This window comes from Oryzias latipes, chromosome 1, assembly GCF_002234675.1.
Source record: "Oryzias latipes chromosome 1, ASM223467v1".
In the NCBI taxonomy this organism is placed as follows: Eukaryota; Metazoa; Chordata; class Actinopteri; order Beloniformes; family Adrianichthyidae; genus Oryzias; species Oryzias latipes.
Genome location: NC_019859.2, coordinates 32,699,987 through 32,720,641, shown reverse-complemented (window position 1 = coordinate 32,720,641; position 20,655 = coordinate 32,699,987).

The window sequence follows — 20,655 nt, the reverse complement described above, 5'->3', positions numbered from 1 at the left end:
CAAGTTTTAAATGATTATTGGACTAAATTTAAGATTAAAATTCTAGGTTAGAAACTTCATTTTTGCAGTGTGATGCACCATCATCTTCTTCCTCTTCCTCCTCATCCTCTTCCTCTTCGTTCTCAGTATTGAGTGTGGTTCTGGAGTAGCTTTTATAGAGTTGTACCTGCTGCATCCAGGTGCTGGCCGATCTGGGTCATCACTGTTCTTAGAACCTCTTCAAAACTGCAGCCGCTCCGGTCTGCGAGTCTTTTACCTCCCTGGTACCCATGAGGTACCAGGGAGCTTCAGTGAGAGAGGCTTTAATAGAGGTGAGAGACAAGACCAAAGACCCAGTTATAAAGGCTAAGACCCAGTGTTTGTCTGGAAAGGTCGGGTCGCACCGCTTCAACATCTGCACGGTTGTATGGCATGACATTTTATCTGCAATACAGCATGTCAGCAAACTCATGCAGTCTCCAAATATGCATGTGGACCTAGCTGTGAGTCTTTTGAACAAGACTAAGCTAAGTCTCCAGAGCTACAGGGCAAATGGCTTTGTGAATGCACAGATGGTAGCCAAAGAAATGTGCAAGGAAATGAATGTGGAGGCTGTTTTGAAACAAAAAAGGATAAGATCCACAAAGTGCCAATTCTCATATGAATCACATGATGAGCCTTTCAGTGACGCACTTAAGAAGTTGGAGGTTGAATTCTTCAATGTTGTTGTTGATAAAGCCTCGTCAGCCATCACGGAGATGTTTTCTACATTGGAAGTTGTACAAAACAAATTTGGGGTTTTGACCAACTCAGGGTAGTACCACCACTGCCTATGAGCTACTGCCAGAAGTTTCGACAGCAGAAAAAATCTTTGTCTCAAACTCATGTGGAGTTTGCTCGGGAAACGTGTGTTCTTTTCGACCGCTGGTGCACGGCATCCAAAGTGGATGATTTCGCTTCTCCCCGTGAACTTATTTTGTTACAGGAATTTAAAAGAAGTCTACCTGATTGTGTTGTGGTTTATTTAAATGAGCAAAAGGTAACTTCTATCACATCAGCGGCCGTGCTGGCTTATGAGTATGAGCTGGCGCATAAAAAAACCTTCCCAACATCAACAAACCACCCCAGAGCTACAGCTGTAACACAGCCAGCTCGAAATAAACCACATTTGAACAGAGAAAGGCGTGAGTGTTATTACTGCCACAAAATTGGACACGTGATCGTTGGACTGTGTTCTTCTGAAAAGTAAAACTGAACGTGGCCCACCAAGTCCTTCTAGACCAAAAGGTGTCTGTGCAATTAATCCGCTGTCAGTTAAATGCGCGGAAACTCCCGACTCCTGTTTTGAACCTTTCGTATTTGAAGGGTTTTTCTCACTGAGTGGTGAGCGCTCAGATGAGCGTCCTGTGCGTATTTAGAGGGATACAGGTGGATCACAAACAGTGATTTCAGGAGAGACATTAGACTTTGCAGTGTGTTCTTCTTGTGAATATGACGTCATAGTATATGGAATTCGCATGAAGTACACTCCCCGGCCCGTACACAGAGTCCATTTAAGGTCTGAATTAATATCTGGCGTTTTCCCCATGGCAGTTTGTCCTGCATTACCCATGAAAGGGGTCGCTATTTTGCTCGGAAACGATGTAGCCGGCGGTAAAGTCGTGCCACATCTCGAAGTCCTACGAAAACCCCTTGCAGATTTTCATGGTCAAAGTGTGCCAAACCAAACAGAGCGCAAGTTGTACCCAGCCTGTGCTGTGACGCAAGCGCAGTCCCGTAAAAATGCAGACATTGACCTCTCTGACAGCATTCTCATGTCAACTTTTTCAGGAGATGAACACTCTCAGAACAGAGCTAATTCTTTTTGTCTTCCTTCAGCACAGGTGGAAGCTCCCGCGGATCACTCGCCCGTGCTCCCTATTACACGACCCGGCTGTGCACCGAGCAGAGAGCTGATCCAACCCTACACACATGTTTCTCCATGGTGGTGAGTAATGAGCAACTTGCCAAAAAAAGTCAGGTTGTTTTTTGGATAATGAAGTTCTTATCAGCCTCAGAAAAGTCCTGTGATAGACAAGAACGTCTGTAGTCTAAGTCCAACAGACCAATCTACTGCCTCAGTCAGTGAAAAGTAAACTACTGCAAGTAATGAAACACACTGAATTTATTTTGCGATGCTTTATTGAGCCACAGAAAAGTATGCAGTAGCAGTAAAAGATTAAATTCCTTAATCAACCCCATTATACCCACAGATTAATATGTTTTCATTATGTCTGAAAAGTGAAGCAGAAAGGACAGCAGATGATCTGCATCAAGGTTTTAACCTCAGCAAATATCAAGCTATAGCTACTGAATGATCAGAAAGTTTCCAGTGTTTCCACTAAACATATGCCGCTTCACAGATCCAGTAGTTTCTAGTGGAACCAGGTTCATCATTCCAGCTGTTGACAATGTGTCCGAACTTCCCTATTTCTGCTCGATCTTCCCGGTTCCCAACATTGTTAGGTTCTCCTGGAGCCCAATAGCTGACACTGAAAACACAATCACAAACAAAATGTGAATATTTTAAACACTCATTTCTCATAATTAATAATAATTTTTAAACAAACAAACTGCACATACCTAGGGGATAGGATGCTTCCATCCACCCATGTCCAGGTGTCTCCTTTGTACTGCGCTATCCAGGCTTTGCGTTAAGTCCTATGGCAAAATCCTTTGTTGTGAAGACATTTGAATAATTAGTTTAGAAATAAACCCAAGAGTTTCAGAGTTGCTTCAAAATAAACTACTGTTTTTGTTGGATCTCATTTTTTATCATTTAGTAAAAGCATTTTGTTAGTATTTCCATTTAAATCAGAGGGAAATTGTAAGCAGATTAACATTTGTCAATACGCAATCTTATTGGTTTGGCAGGTCAAATTAAAAGTGAGTTCATTAGCAGAAGCCTGACAATGACAGTCATCTAAGGAAGTTGTGTTTGATCAGGGTTGGATTAAAAAAAGCACAACATTGATCCTTGAGGACCAGGGTTGGGAAATGGGCAGGTCAACTAATTTACTATTGGCTAATGAATGTGTCAATCAAACTCATCAGCAAAACAGGTGTGCTCGCTTTCAGCCAATTGAATGGACTCTTGGACTTTCTCTAAGCTTTCACACAGGTGACAAGTCACCCGGAAGTTGCAGATGATGGAGCCTTATGGAAGAAGGGACGGAATATACGTTATGTGGGTAGAAAGATACAAGACACTATTACGGAGGTGGAAAACTGGTCATATGATTGGGGATTCAACTTTTCAGTGGCTAAAACAAAATGCATGGTTTTTACTAGAAAACGTGAAATTGTTTTGAACTTAAAATTATATGGAGAAGTAATGGAGCAAGTGCAAAGTTTAAGGAAACTGGGAGTTATACTTGAGACAAAGTTGAAATCGAGAGAATATTGATAGTATAGTAGGGAGACGTAAGAAAGTCATAAATATAATGGTGCTTAAAAGGCACTGGGTGGGGAGCTAGTGCACAGGCTTTGAAACAAACATATGTTACAATGATTAGGTCAGTCACATATTATGGAATTAGCTTGCAAAACGCTGTTGCATAAGATAGAGGTCATCCAAAATCAGCCGTTGAGAATATGTACTGGGGCTATGAGGTCAACTCCTGCTGTGTCATTACAAGTTGAAATAGGGGGATCTACCATTGAATCCTAAAATTAAACAACTGCTGCTTAATTATTGGTCGAAAATGGAGGGTTGTGTAGATGTAGAACACATGATTAGGAAAGCTATTGCTCGTTGGGGAAAGTGGTAGTGGGACAAACAAAGGTGTTGCTTGGAAATTAGCCAGATTAGCGAGAGAAACAAACATTCATGGTAAAACCCTAGTATAGACGTTTTTGTACCCGGCCATTCCTTTCTGGGTTTTTCCAACCGTACAAGTGGATTTGTATTTCCACAGGAAGATGGAGGGTAGTAAAGGGAAGGGAAACTGGGATGAAATAACAGCAGACAGGTTGGACACAGTCCATGCTTCATATATTCCGATATATACAGATGGATCTGAGGACGCAGACACAATGAGAACTGGTTTTTCTTTCTGTAAACTGAAGGGATTCTGTCCGTTTCTCAGTCCCTTGGACGTGTTCATGCATCGAGGAAGAGATGACCAGCATTCAAGAGGGGAACCTTAGGATGTTAGCTCAGAGTAAGATGTTAGCTCGGAGTAAGTCCAGGTTCCGTCGAGTCGTGATTCACGCAGGCGGTAATGATGCCCGACGGAGACAATCAGAGGTGGTTAAGTTAAACGTAACTTCGGTGTGTAAACTAGCTAAGACGATGTCCGACACTGTAATTTTCTCCGGTCCCCTGCCGAACTTAGTCAATGATGAAATGTACAGCCGCTTTTCATCATTTAACCGCTGGCTTTCTAGATGGTGCCCAGAAAACGGCGTTGGTTTTGTGGATAACTGGAGCGCGTTTTGGGGGAAGCCCGGTCTCATGCGGAGAGACGGCGTCCATCCCACCCGGGACGGTGCCGCTCTTCTTTCTAGAAACATTTCTGCTAGCCTTAGTCTGTTAACCTGACAATCCAGAGACGAGACCCGGGCGCAGAGCAGCAGTGTAAAATGCTCCTCTAAGCCTCCCTTAGGGTTAGTGCTGGTGCAAAACCCATGCAGGGAAAGTCAAGCAGGTTCAAGCGTTAGCTTATTTGCTGAAAGACAAATGAAAGGAGCGCGTCTTAGAATCCTTAAAGTGACAGACGGCAGTTCTCACAAGCAGAATTATGATGTAATTAAATGCGGTTTATTAAACATTCGATCCATTTCCTCCAAGTCCCTCTTAGTCAATGAGTTAATCACTGATAACAACCTTAGTCTTTTAGCCTTAACAGAAACCTGGCTCCAACAGGATGACTATGTTAGATTGAATGAAGCAACCCCCCCCACTTATGCTAACTATCAGAAATCCAGGATTTCAGGGAAAGGAGGTGGTTTGGCAGTAATATCACAGTCTAGCTTACTTCTCAGCCCTAAAGTTAAAAATGCTTATAATTCATTTGAAAGCATCATATTGTCTTTAAGTCACCCTAACAGGAAAACTCGAAAACCTGTTTTACTCATAATTATTTATCGCCCCCCCGGCCCATATTCAGAATTTTTAACTGAGTTTTCCGACTTCCTATCGACTATTGTCTTACATTCTGATCAAACTATAATATTAGGGGATTTTAATATTCATGTTGATGACCCCAGTGACTGCCTAGGAAAGGCTTTTGCAGCTTTATTAGATGATGTTGGTTTCACCCAAAGTGTGAATGAACCCACTCACTGTCATAAGCACACCCTGGATCTTGTTCTAACCCATGGGATAGAGATCAGCCAGCTGAGTGTCCTTCCTCTTAGCCCCATCATTTCTGATCACTTTCTGATTACCTTCCAGTTTACACTGGAACATCCTTCTGCCCCAGTGAATAAGAAACAGCTTAGAAGAACCTTAACTGACCGTTCTGTGTCTGAGTTTAAACACACAGTTCAGCCAGTACTTAGTGATATTCTGAGAAAATACTCTGAGACCAGCTCCCATAGTATCAGTCCTAATATAAATGACCACTTTGTTAATGAAGCCTTACAAGCCCTCAGGAGTACACTCGATGTTGTTGCCCCCTTGAAACCTAAGTTCGTCAGACAAAACCGAGTAGCACCCTGGTTTAACGCTGAAACTCGTTCTCTTAAACAAGAAACCCGTAAGTCGGAAAGAGAATGGCGCCGCTCCGGTTCAGAGCAGTCTCTGGATATCTGGAAACATAGCCTATTAAATTATAAAAAAGCTCTGCGTAGAGCTAGAAGCCAGTACTATTCAACCTTAATATCAGAGAATGGAAATAATCCAAGATTTCTTTTTAGCACTATTGCTAAATTAACTCGCAGTCAGAGCTCAGTAGAACCACATGTTCCTGTTTCTCTCAGCTCTGATGATTTTCTTACATTTTTCGATAGTAAAATCTCAAATATTAGACATAAGTTAAATCAAGTTATTCCTACTATCAGCTCAGAACAGGCTGAAGTGGTAGAAATGGAGGCATCCATAGAAACTTCTGTAACATTGGACTGCTTCACTGCTGTGGATCAAGCGGAAATAACATCAATTATTACGTCCTCCAAATCTTCAACGTGTCTGTTAGACCCAATTCCCACTAGACTTTTTAAAGAAACTTTTCCCCTAATTAATGATCCCATATTAACAATGATAAATGCCTCTCTGGAAACGGGTTACGTGCCACAGTCTTTTAAATATGCAGTTGTTAAACCTCTTCTGAAAAAGCCCAGTTTGGATCCTAGCATCTTGGCCAACTATAGACTGATATCAAACCTGCCCTTTATTTCTAAAATCCTAGAAAGAGTTGTAGTTAAGCAGCTTTACTGCCACCTACAGGACAACTGCCTCTTTGAAGACTTTCAGTCGGGGTTTAGACCCCACCACAGTACGGAAACTGCACTAGTTAGAGTCTCTAATGACTTGTTATTGGCCTCAGAAAAGGGTCTACTTTCTATTCTTGTCCTGTTGGACCTCAGTGCAGCCTTTGACACCATCGACCACAGTATTTTACTCCATAGACTAGAGCAGGACATAGGGATCAGAGGATCTGCTCTCCAGTGGTTTAAATCCTATCTGTCCGATAGGTATCAGTTCGTTAATGTAAATGGCCATTCCTCTCAGTGCACTCGAGTCAACTATGGAGTCCCACAGGGCTCAGTCTTGGGACCGATCCTGTTTACGCTTTATATGCTACCCCTAGGAAACATAATCAGGAAACACAGCATTAATTTTCATTGTTATGCCGACGATACGCAGTTGTATTTATCCATGAAGCCTGACCAGAATGACCAGATAGAGAAACTGAACGCCTGCATCAGTGACATCAAGACCTGGATGACAATTAATTACCTCCTCTTGAACCCAGAAAAAACTGAGGTCATTATACTTGGACCTAAAAACCTCAGAGATGCTCTGTCTGCTCAGATAGTCTCCCTGGACGGCATAAGTATAGCCCCCAATTCCACAGTTAGAAACCTTGGGGTTTTATTTGACCAGGATTTATCATTTAAGGCTCACATATCTCAGGCGTGTAGAACTGCCTTTTTTCATCTGCGGAATATTGCTAAGATCAGAAATATACTTTCTAAGAGTGATGCTGAAAAACTCATCCATGCATTTGTTACGTCGAGGCTGGATTACTGTAACTACTTGTTAGCAGCGTGTCCTAAGAGTTCCTTAAGAAGTCTCCAGCTTGTTCAGAACGCAGCAGCTAGATTGTTAGCTGGAACTAGCAGAAGAGATCACATCACTCCTGTGTTAGTTTCGCTCCATTGGCTCCCAGTTGATTCTAGAATTAAGTTCAAGATCCTCCTGTTAACCTATAAGGCCTTACATGGAATGGCCCCGTCCTATATTAAGGACCTCATAGTCCCTTACCATCCAATGAGAACACTTCGCTCGCAAAATGCAGGACTGCTTGTGGTTCCTAGAATTAGTAAAAGTACGGTTGGAGGTAGAGCGTTTAGCCACCAAGCCCCTGTCTTATGGAATAAACTCCCAGCTCATGTAAGAGAGGCCGACTCAGTTTCTACATTTAAAGTTAGACTGAAAACATTCCTCTTTGGACAGGCTTATTGTCAGACTAGTTAGTATTCAGAGATTATTTAACTTAATGTTAAGTTGTCTAAATTAAACTTAACTATTTCTTTTAAAAGGCTGCTAGAAGTTGAAGCTGGGGTAACTATGGTGCACTGGGGTTCTGTCTTCTTTTTTTTCTGTCTTCTTTTTTTTCTACTTCTACCCTCCTCTCCTCCATTCCTGATCATAATTTATCATTTATTTCTCCATGCCTCTGTTTGGTGCAGTGCGATTCATGTATTGTCCCTCTTTTCCTCTCCCCTCCTGGGGAGTGGGAGTGCTTCCAGACTCCAGTTGGCTCATCCGTGCTCCAGTTCCTGACCGTTTACCTCGCCTTTGCTCCCGCTCCTACACCTGGCTGTGGTTCCTGTCTCCGGCTCATCTCTGGCTCATCTCTGGCTCGTCTCTGCTCTGTACCTGACCGAGTACCTTGTCTCTGCTCCTGCTCCTGGCTGTGGTTCCTGTCTCCAGCTCGACTCGCACCTTTGACTGTCCCCACAACCACGGCTGGTTGAAGCTCGTCTGCTGGACTTTATATATGTAGTTGTAGATTTAGATAAGTTAATTCTTCTCTAAGAGTTCTGGTACATCGCCTGTCCGTCCTGGGGGAGGATCCCTCCTTCATGTCGGCACCCCTGAGGTTTCTTCGTTTTTTCCGGAATCCGGTTTTTTGGGAGTTTTTCCTTACCGCGAAGGGGGGTCTAAGGGCAGGGATGCCAGTATAGCTTAGTCAGTTTGTTAGTTCATTTTTGTATTTTCCTATTGAACTCTTTGTATTCATGATCCTTTTGAGTTCATGTTTTACTTCGAAGCCCATCGAGACGACTGTTGTTGTGATTTTGGGCTATACAGATAAAATTGAATTGAATTGAATTAAAGATTAGCAAGATTTATTGTCCCTAATACAGAGTTTTCTAAAAGGTGGTTTACAGATATCTGGGTCTTGACTCCGGAATCTGCACAGCAAACGATTACGTGTGTCTAACATGCGGGGGAGCACAAGAAGACAAGACAACGAACACTCTCAAGGAGAGGTATTTGAAGGCATGTGGGCTGGGTTCCTCATTTCGGGTAAGGTTGCTAACTCATCCGTCAGTTGCTACAGGCTGTCCCTGTTTGGAGTTGTTAACAGCATTCTTAGTCCTGGTTCCTGTCCAGTATGTTCCGGTCCTGTTGGGCCCGCCTGTCCTGTTTTCTGCAGACAACAGTTTAACCACCCCGCCTGGGGTGTTGACCCTGCACAGCCTCCCTACAAGGACTCACTTGTTTTGTAACTTCAAAGTTCACACAGGGACAATAATCTAATCACTCCTAATCACTCCTAACAGACATTTACAAAAATATGAAGTAAACACTGTAAACTCCAAGCATTAACATTTCTTCAATCCCTACATTGGGAAAATTTGTCGGAATTAAAAGGTCAAAGGATTTTTCAGTTGTTGCAGTTGAAATGTTGGCAATATTATATAGTTTACACTGGTTAGAACAGAAAAGAATTGGAGATGGTATAATTTGTTCAGACTCATTGTCAACTTTGACGTCTCTGAAGTCTTTTTACTTCTGATAGCAGATCAGATATATTGTATGAAATTTATGAGAGTTTGGGAAAATTTAAAATAAGCATCAGATTATGTGGGTACCAGCACATAGGGGGGTGGAGGGAAATAAAATGGCTGAATGACAAAAACGCCATTAAAAACGGTGTATAGAGATGAAAATTCCATTAGGTAAAAACGGAAATTAGGGCAATTATTAGGAGGCATATTATGGAACAATTGCAGAGGCTATGGGAAAGGGAGAGGAAAGGTCAACATTTATTTAGTATTTAAGACAAAGTAGGGAGAGGTATGAATGTCAGAGTCAACACCAGAGATCACGGCATAATATCACGGTTGAGAATAGGACACACTGGTTTAAATAATACATTGCATCTGATGGGGAAACACCCAACTGGTTTGTGTGAGTGCGGGAAAGGGGAAGAGTCAGTGGAGCACGTCCTATATCATTGTAAACTGTATGGGGAAGAAAGACGACAGCTGGAAAGTAGAGTACGGTTGAACAATATGAACAGCTTAGTTTGAAGAAGCTTTTAGGAGAGGAAAATTTAAGTGGTGTGATTATAGTTTTTTTTTTTTAGCAGGACCAGGTTATTGAGGAGAATTTTGGGGTGGCTTTTTTTTATTTTTTATGTTAGGTAGTCCCCACTCTGACCCACACTCAAACACAGTAGGTGGCAGTAATGCACCTTTATGTTGGTGCCTCCCACCAATAAAATAACAAGAAGAAGAAGAGTTTTTTTGAGTTTTAAAACGTCACTTTATTCAAGGATTACAGACAAGAAAACACCAATCACTCACATAAAAAAGGAGCAAAACATAGTTCACCATTTGACACACGACATAGAACACTGTCAAAGCACCAGATCTTTGTAAAACAGGACAAACAGTTCGAAAGTCTGATAAAGGAGAATTCCAGCTTCAGCCTGGAACGGACATTGCAGCACCAGATACGAACTGCATCAGCCAGAGGTTCACCTGCTATTTTGCGTTTCCTGCTTATGTGAATCGCAAGTTTCGCTTCACCAACAATATAATTAGGCAGTTGCCATTTTTCTTTGTCTTTCTGATTGTACCCGGACCCATACATAAAACAATGAACGGAAAACATCACATTAAAAAGAGCAAATACAGATGTTAAAAGAGTGAACAGACCTGAAAGCCTCTTACACTCACCAAAAACATGAACAATCGTTTCCCTCAGATCACAAAATGGGCAGCAGTCAGAAACAGTGGGGTTAAGAACAGAGATAAAAGAATTTCGAAGCAACAGCACCATGTAAGATCCTCTATTGGAGGTCTCCAGTTCTCTTACGTATGGGAGCCTTTTAAAGAACTCTCCCATGTGGTCTGTCCCCACCTCCACTCAGTTTGCCAGTCCACGCACTGGGAAGGTGGTTCTGCAACTTAGTTTTGTTCAAGACATTCACACAGTTTATATACAATGTCCTTCTGTAAACACAGTGAAGAGTCAGGCTGTTGGGATTGCAGGGACGAGTTCATCGTGGACGAGAGCAGTGGTCCCGTTGCAATAATCAGCCAGGAGTCCCCTCACCCCAGCACCCAGCCTGTCCCTCCAGCGGTCCAGGAGACGATGCGCCATCCTGGCGGACCGGAGACCCAGCAAGGAACACAAAGAGGAGACGTCCGACAGATCAGGTCCCGCTGCAGTCACCAGCTGCTCCAGAGTCAGAACTCCAGACCTTCAAAAGGTCAACTGAAGTCCAGGGGCGGTGTCATCGCATATGTCCAACCGTGCCCCAAAGATCAAAGGCTCTTTTAAGAGCCAACAAAGAGAGGGAGAGTTTTTTCGTTTTACAACATTAAAAAGGTGCTAAGACTTAAAAACACCCTGATAAAAAAGAGGCAACCCACGTACGTCTAAAAATTTGGTGTTCATTAAAAACAAAGCATCATCCAGTCCCAAACCATTCACACGCCTCAAGATGCAGCTAGCCAGTTCCCTTCACCGTCGGCCCAGTCAAAAAAACGCTGCAGGAACTGGATCCTGAAGGTGGCAGTTCTGCTGGCCAGGTGCACTAGGCCCTGTCCCCCCTCCTCCCTGGGAAGAAATAACACTCCCTGTGGCACCCAGTGTAGACTGTCCCAGAAGAAATTGACAAGTTTGGACTGAATCTGAGACAGTAGCCCGGAACGGGGGTCCAAAAAAATCAGCCTGTGCCAAAGCAGGGAAGCAACAAGGTTATTGATAACCTTGTTGCTGAATGCTCTGAATGGCAGCAGACAGTTCAGGAAGCTGGAGAGGCCGGTCCAACTGAGAGTTCATCTCCTCGGCGACGTGAGGCTATCCACTGCAGAACTCGTCCAACAGGCTGGCATCACCATCACACTCACTGGTGTAGAGTGAGGAATAAAACTCCACAGCCCTCTGTCTGATCTAGTCAGGTCCAAGCAGCTCCTCTCCGGTGTCGGACAACAAGGAGTGCATCACCTTCATCTGTTGAAAGAGCTAGAGAGAGCATCCATTTCAGAAAAATCCTGAAACCGGGACCGAACCAATGCCCCCTGAACTGCAGAATCCATCAGGTGCTTCAAAGACAAACTTTTTGCTTTTAGGAGCTCAATATGCCCCCGATTTTAAGTGGACTCACTTAAAGACTGCAAGCCCACAATATCAGCCTCCAAGTCTTTAATGAATCGACAGTAATCACGCGTAACGGTGAGAGTGTCCTGCTGGCACAAAAGCTTAATTTCAATCTTACCACGGTCCCACCATAGCCCAAGAGAGCTAAAATCATGTTTCCTTAGTATGAACTGAGACCAAAAGAAACCTAAAACATCCTTAAAACCAGTATCAAATGTTAAAACTGAATTAAAATGCCATTATGCACTTTTAGGTATAGAATCCTTCACATAAAAGACACAAACCACAAGAGAATGGTCAGTAAAATCAACAGGAAAGATGTTACAGGACTTACATTAAAATGGTGTTAAAAACAATAAAAACGATCAAGATGGGCGAGAGTCAACCTGCTCTCATACATTTGGGACCAAGTGTATTGCTGGCAGTCTGCGTGCGTCCTTCTCCAAACATCCACAAGGCCATGAGAGCAGACCAGCTGCCTCAAAGCGCACTGTGAGGCCGGATGAGGCTCTGTGTGGTTTCTGTCCAAACGCTCATTTTCATTACTATTAACCCCCCCCCCAAGAATAAAAAATCCTCCGAACTGCAGCTATCCAGTTTTACACTGAGCCGTGCAAAAAAACTCTTCCTCTCAGCACCAGCAGTCGGAGCATAAACATTCACCAAAAGCACAGAAAAACACTCAAACACCGCTCTGACCAGTAAAACCCTTCCTGCAACCAAATGTTCCACCTCCGTAGAAATTGGAGTAAACCTCCTGGAGAACAAAAAACCCACTCCTCCACCAGCTGAGGTGAGATGGCTCAGAAGGACCTCACCATCCCACTCTCTGTTCCAGTCCACCTCCAGACTGGGATCACTGTGGGTCTCCTGAAGAAATAAAACATCCAGGTGTTTGGCCCTCATAGTCTCAAAGAGCAGGGCTCTTTTCAAGGGTTCTCTGGCACCATTAACATTTAAGCTGCCCACTTTAAAGGAATCCATCAAATAAAGGGGGAAAAAAACAAGAGATGAAATAAATAAGCAAAGCAACAAAGCCATCATGAATTTAAAAACCAAGTTGTTGTCAGAGTGTCTGCATCTGTTTTCTCAGTCTGTAAACCTCCTGATCAGTCAGATCAGACTCATCTCTGTGTTTGATGAGGTGCTTACATAAAAAGCTTTCAAATTGGGGAAATACGAGGGAATGTGCAGCTTCTCCACGCACACCCTCCCCACTCAACATGTTCTCATCAGACTCGCCCACCGGCTCAGGCCCGTCCTCCATGGGCTCAGGACAAGCTGCCAGCTCCTCCGGAGGACCCTCAACCACAGCGGCGCTTCGCGGCACGGGCTCGGTGCGATCAGCGCGCAACCCACGCTGACCGTCACCCGCACCACCTGCCGCCGCCACGGCCACGCCTCTCGAGGCAGAAACGGTGCGGTGTGGCTTTCACCAAATGTCCGTCATCGCCGCAACCAAAGCATTTGAACGAGGCAGAAGTAGCAAAAAGCACGTAGTCAAAATCATCCACACGCACCTTGAACACAGAATTCAAGTCCTCCTCCTTCTTGTGAAGGATCATGAACACATGTCATGTCGACGGAGGGACGTTAGACAGCGTGATCTTGGTCGCCGGCTGAGAGAGCGGCGTGATGGTTTCAAACACGCCATTGATGGGGATGCCCTTCTCGACCCTAAAACCGCCCAAATTATGCATACCATTTTACCAAATTTTTACCCGCAAATTTAGAACCAAAACCGCCCAATTGGCGGAAAACCGCCCAATCTGGCAACACTGTGGAGTTAACATGTGATAACATGAGATTACAAAGTTGAAAGATTACCCAAAAAACCTTCAAACTTTTACAAACAAGCCCTGCTGGCCTGGAAACTCGTTTATAAACACAATTTTTCTCCAACGACTTGTTTTATTTGGAATAACAGTAATGTACAATACAAGAATAAATCACTTATTTTTTCCTAGATGGTATGAAAATGATATTTTTTTAATAAGACAACTTTTCAATTCTCATGGACATCTTCTGACGTTTGAAGAATTTCTTTCAAAAATCGGTATTCCTGTTCCACCCAGAGAATATGCAATAGTGTTAGATGCCATTCCAACCAGTCTACTACAACTGTTTAAAGGGATTTAGAACACAAGTAAATTAAGAACACAGACTATTATTTTTTTTTGGCTATTTGTGTTAATTCAGTTTCCAATAAGCAAATAAGAAATCTTTTACATATCATAACCTTACCTGCTGGGAGGTTTTATTGGGAATCAGAATTTGTGGACATAAACTGGACTTATGCTGGGACTATTAGTAATAATTACTGCATTGGACCCTCCTGGCGCTGCGGGGGGGCTGATCTCCTGTTTGGGATGGGGCGGCACTCTCTTTCCTCCCATGCCTCCCTGCTCTCTGGCTCTGGGGGCCTCGTGGCGGCCCTGCTGGCCCTGGCCTGGGTGGCGGGCGTGGTCACCCGGGGGGGCGGTTGTTCTCTGCCTGCTGCTGCGTGGCGTTGGGGGCTTCTGGCTGCAGCGGCGGGGGTCTGGGTGTGGGGGTGGCTGGTTGCTCCCCCTCCTTCTTTCCACATTCCGTCATCCATTTTACAAGAGCATAAACACTCAACTGAGCACAGGTGTTAGCTCACCTTTGCACTTTGTTTGCGTGAATGCATGAAATGTCTCACACTAGTTTGCTTGAAGGCATGGGTATGCATGTGTGGACAATATCTGTATTGTGTACATGTTGACATGTGGACATTTTTGCAGCTAACAGGTGTTAGCAATTGTTTTTATTGTTAGCGAAATGCCATATTCATAAAGCCAAATGGTCAAACTACAAACATAAATTTCAGCATTTTTTGGGTAAAACCAATCAGTACTGTGACATTATCAAACATCTGCAAAACCAAAAGGAAATTTGATTATTGAAAAATGTAAATTTATTGAACCCCAAAGGTTTTTGAATTGATGTTTCCTTTTCTCTTGTGATATATATATATATATATATATATATATATATATATATATATATATATATATATATATATATATATATATATATATATATAATATATATATATATATATATATATATATATATATATATATATATATATATATATATATATAATATATATATATATATATATATTGCTAAAATATTTTTAAGATTGAAATCAGTAAACAATTTATTTTTGGAAATAATATTAAAGTGCATTTTATAAACATAAATTGATATTTATTGGATGAACTTTAAAAGTTTATAAAGTACTAAATTGAATTATAATGTGGTATTTCTGCAGGTGAAGTTGCTAGAAGCAAAGTTCCAGACAAGTTTTTGCTGTAGAAGAAAGATAGCAGCTCTACATGGGAATAAAAGAAGACTAAAGTCATTCATTTCACTGTGCAGTATACAGTAAACACCATGATTTATGTGCAATGTAATCATTAAATATTATTTGACCTTAATATCTATTTTTTTATTGCAGGTCTTTTTAGAAAAAAAATATTTCTTTAACCTGCTGCATAAGCCTGATTGTTTGTAAAGGATGCATTGGGGAGTGAAAGACGAGCCATGACTCCTGCCTTTAGCGTCGGGCTGATGATCTGGAAAAACACATTTCTGAGGAATCACATCAAACACTTGTACAACTCCTAACAACATCATGGGAGATGTAGTGCATTAAACGACCGGCGGAGATCGCGTCTCTGAGCTTCCTTGTTTTGTTCACTTGTTCCACTGTCTGACATCGGATTCTGTGGAAAGCTGCACCGATAAAGATGAGCTTTAGCTGGTATTTTTGTTAGAACTGAGCGACTTTACGAGCTAAATCGGGACAAGGAAGTGAAGACTTTAATCACTTCTGATTGGTCAGACTGATGACATGTGATTAAGCTCCCCAAGAATGATTGGTGGAGACAGTTAAAGGGGCGGGACTTTTCCAAAATACAGCCGGAGTTGCAGCTGAATCGCGGTACGTCATTCTTATCAAAATGTCTCTAATAAAATAAAATAAACGCAAAGAAAAAGTATTTTACGATCTTTTATATTCCTAACTCCTCAGTGTTTTATCAGGGCCTGTTTGGATGAACAGAGAGCTGAAATCCTGGAGATGGGAAATGTTTTTAGATCAGTGAATGAGGGCAATTTCCCACGGCACACTTGACCATCTCCCACGGCACACTAGTGTGCCGCGGCACACTGGGTGAAAAACACTGACATAATGAGCATTATTAAAGATTAAATGTTAATTTGCCCTGCAGTGCATTCCGCGGAGAACGACGCCTCACGTGACTGCTCTGTTGTACAAGTTTAACTTCGACACAATAATATTGAAACAACCCAGCCCGGGGCGTCACTTCAGTGGGGATTACAACGCCAAACTGCTAGTGTAGTGGCTTCACAGGAAGCGCACAGAATTTTCTTCTTAGCATTAAGCCCATTCAGCCAGGCACAGACGCAGTCGAAACAGCATGAAAGTCGCTTCAAGTCACAACACTCTCACTTAAGGTTTTACCGCGAAACTCCCCACGTCCCATGACCCTTAGGGGCTGAAGGCGGGGCTAACCGTCATGTCGCTACAATATCAATGAATTTTCTTTCATTGCTTTGATAAAATTAAAAAAAATGTAATAAAGAATTCCGATTTTTGATGTCATTTCTATTTTGAGGATTTGAACCAAAGATTGCTCCCCTGGCATATCCGAAGTTTAATTTGTAAGTTTGTGTTTTGTATTGCCTGTGTCTCCTGCAAACAAACAAACATTGCAAGAATGAGCTCAATGGCTCCTCCACTCATTTGTCACAACAATAAAACCTCTGAGGAGACCCAAGAGTTTATTTTTTAGTGCAGGTCAAGTCTGCAGCTCCAACAGGTCTCCTATATTATCTAATTTTTCGTTAGCTTTAGCAGGGTTTGCTGTAGGTTCATTGTCTCCGGTCTACAAAAACTACTGACTTGTGCAACTTTCCAGTGGACTTGGAAGCAAGACAACAGTGGTTGAATGCAGTCGGCATTGAATCCAGTAAACTGCCTCCTGGTGATGAGATTTGCAATGAATGGTTCACTCAGAATAGTTTGCTAATAATTTATTCTTATATTAGCTATGATGCTAGCGTCATTCAACACCGGTCCCTCTGTTTTTTTAGTTTGTTTTTTTATCTGAAATAATTTATTATATTTCTTTTATAGAAAGATTTTTGTATTTGCAGTCTGTTGTTATTAAGTTCTTTTTACAAGCTTTATGCTTTGTGGTTGTTTGTGGTAAAAAAACTCCCTCACTTTCGATGAGGTGCTGCAAAACAATTAATAAACTGTTAACAAAGTTAATTAATACATTTGTTAAGCTTATAAGCAGTTGAGTAATATGGACTTTGAAGACAATGGTCTGTTTTTAGATGTTATTGAATCTTATTAACACTTCTAGGTATTTGCAAGACATCTATAATGCTAATAAATATCTTACTAGAATCTTACACATTAATAAAGCCTATTTGTTAAGTTAGTTAATAAAATATATAAGCTTATTTGCACTTAGGCTTGTGTGAGGCATCTATAATGCTAATAAATGTCTTCCTAACCCCAAACAATAATAATACTTAATTTGTTAACAAAGGTTGTTAGTAAATCTTATTAAGCTTATTAACAATGACAAATTTGTAAGGCATCTATAATGCCAAATAAAGGTATCATTAGCTTCTTAAAAACATCCTAATAATAATGCTTGTTAATGTGTTAACTAAGTAATTGAATTAACCTTATTAGACTTATTGTACTAATAAATGTCTTAGTAACACCCTTAACATTCTATTGTAATGCTTGTTAATGCGTTAACAAAGTTAGTTAAGGAATCTTACTAAAAAGTGTTACCAACAAATCTTCATAAAAATTACAACGAATTTTGTCAGACACAATTTATGAGGGAAAATAACTTTAGGTCACAAAAGGAAGCGTGAAATGAAAGTTTGTAGAGCCTGAGCAGATCTCGACGCTATGTAGTTTGTCCAAGTGGGACTACCGTAAAGCAGTGCTTTTTAATTATTTTTTGCTAGGTCCCCCTTTGGAAAAAGAAAATGTTTCGTTTAAATTCTGGAAGTTCAAAGCTTCGCAGAAATTAGGTCCAGGATCTTAGAATGAAAACATAAGATCTGGTCGCGATCACAGATTAATATTGTTATTTTACGAAAGGATCATGAATGAATGAAACTGTATTCATATATAGCACTTTACATCACTCAGTGAGGGTCCTTAGGCAAGAGCCTTAACGCTACTGCCTCCCGAGCGCAGTTTGGCTACAGCTCACTGCTCCCCCAGGGGATGGGGCAAATGCGGAGAAGAATTTCCCCATTGTGGGATAAATAAAGTATCAATTATTATTATTATAGTTATTACAACTCCTATAAGGCACCAAAGGGCTTCACATTAAAAGAAAGACAAAATAAGTTGATTCTTTAGAGAAGGCTTGTGCTGAAGGCCTCGCGCTGGAGGCAAACTGTTGAAATGCTGCAGCACGCCACCGTGTCCGCTGCCGCTGAATTGGCTATCTCGTTGGTGAGAACCGCGAGGCAGCCACTGTTCACCGACTTCTCATTGATCTTCGATTTCCTTAGATGAGAAACTAAATCCTCTCTATGGAGGAGCTCTATTAGTAAAACGTAGAGAAGACAGCCGCTGAAATCTCACTCCCAAAGCTGCAGCTGTGAGATCAGGGAGGGAGGGGGTCCGACCAGATACCAACCTGTCCAACCAGCTTTCAGACGGTCAGACCGCAATGCTATCAGTCCGACCAGTGTCAGACTGCATCTTGACAATCCTGTCTTGGCAGAAACCCCCCCCTTCTCTCAGATTCGCCCTGCTCACGAACGGGTCGGTCTGGTTTCAGCGGCGTGTCAGATTGCATCTTGACCAAGACTATCCTGTCTTAGCATATTTTGGCCCTGCTGTAATGCTTCTCGTCACTTTTTCACAGTTTGCCTTTTTGTTGTCTTTTTTTAAAGTATTTTCCTTTTACTGTCTTTGTGTTTAGTGTTTTATTACGATGTCTGGTGTTGTGTCAAATTGTGCATTTATGAAATAAAAGTACAAAAGTCATCATGCAAAAAAAATTATATAATTCCTTTTTTTATTAATTAAAAAACAAACAAAAACAAAACATTCAGTTTAAATGACCAAAATTGGACTTTAGGATGGAGCAGGCAGGATTTGCTGAAATTCAAAAGAGCCTGACACGACCAGACAGACTCCCAGCTCCGTTCAGAGAGTGACTGAACAACTGGCTCCGACTTCCACTCTGAGAGGCCGACGAGGCAGTCCAGGAGTTCTCTCTCGCCACGCTCTCCGTTCCTGTCCACCTCAATTCTCCCACCCCCCTACACAATCTATCCAGCGTGAGAGCGAGGGACGAGTTGTGTTTCTGTCATTTTACTGGATTTTTGAAAAACTAAAATGGCAGGGAGGGGGAAAAAAGAAAAAAAAAGAAAAAAAAAAGAAAAGTCATTTATGAAATAAAAAAATAAAATTGCTCCGGTTTAGCACTGAGAAGCTACCTCGCTGAAATAGTCCTCAGCAGAAACGAGGCCGAGAGCAGCAGCAGACTTCCCATGCAAAGTTACCTGATCCTCAAATCAGGCTAAGAGACGTGGGAGGGTTATCACGACACGTGTCTTTAGCTCAACATTGGTCTACACTTTTTACTTTCTTAATCCAGAGTCAAAACGAATATTTAATCATTTGTGTGTTTCCTTGGGCCGTTTTCTGTCAGAATACTTAAGGATATTTCTGATTTATGTACTTGGGCATTTGTCTATCAAAAATGGTAAATGCATATACTTAAAGTTCACTAAAAGTGAAATGGCACAGGGAATAAGTATTGAACACATGAAGAAAAGGAGGGGTAAAAAGGTCTGGCAAGCCAAGAAAGCAGCTGGAGTTTGTCAGTATTCAGAAGGTTAACCTGCCCCCTATTAGTGCAAAGTAATATCAGCTGGTATAGTCCTGATTGATGACTTTTAAAAAGGTTTCTCACCAGCAAGGTGTTAGACAAGAAGCATTGCATGATGGGTAAAAGCAAAGAGCTGTCCGAAGACCTACGCAACCTTATTGTTGCAAAACACACTGAAAATATTGGTTACAGGCGCATTTCTAAACTTCTGAAAGTTCCAGTGAGTACCATTGGGGCCATCATCCGGAAGTGGAAAGAACACGGCATTACCATGAACCTGCCACGGCCAGGTGCTCCTCGCAAGATTTCAGACAGAGGAGTCAGAAAAATCATCAGAAGGGTTCTCCAACAGCCCAGGACCACTCGTGGAGAGCTTCAGAAAGACCTGGAATCAGCAGGTACCGTTGTTTCAAAGAAAACAATAAGTAATGCACTCAACCGCCATGGCCTCCATGCAGGCACACCACGCAAGACTCCATTTTTGAAGAAGAAGCACGTTGAAGCTCGTTTGGAGTTTGCGACACAACATCTGGATAAACCCATGACATTCTGGGAGAAGATACTCTGGTCAGATGAGACCAAAATTGAACTCTTCGGATGTCATAAAACACAACATGTTTGGAGGAAAAATGGCACCGCACATCACCCCCAAAACACCATAGCAACAGTCAAGTTTGGAGGTGGGAGCATCATGGCGTGGGGCTGTTTTTTGGCATGTGGTACTGGTAGACTTCATATCATTGAAGTAATAATGACTGGAGAAAAGTATCGAGACATTCTTGATCAGAATCTGCTGTCATCTGCTAGGCTGCTGAAGATGAAAAGTATGGATACTCAGTCCTCAGGAGTCCATGAAATAAGTTGTGGGGTTCTCCAGGGTTCAATTTTGGGTCCAATACTTTTTCA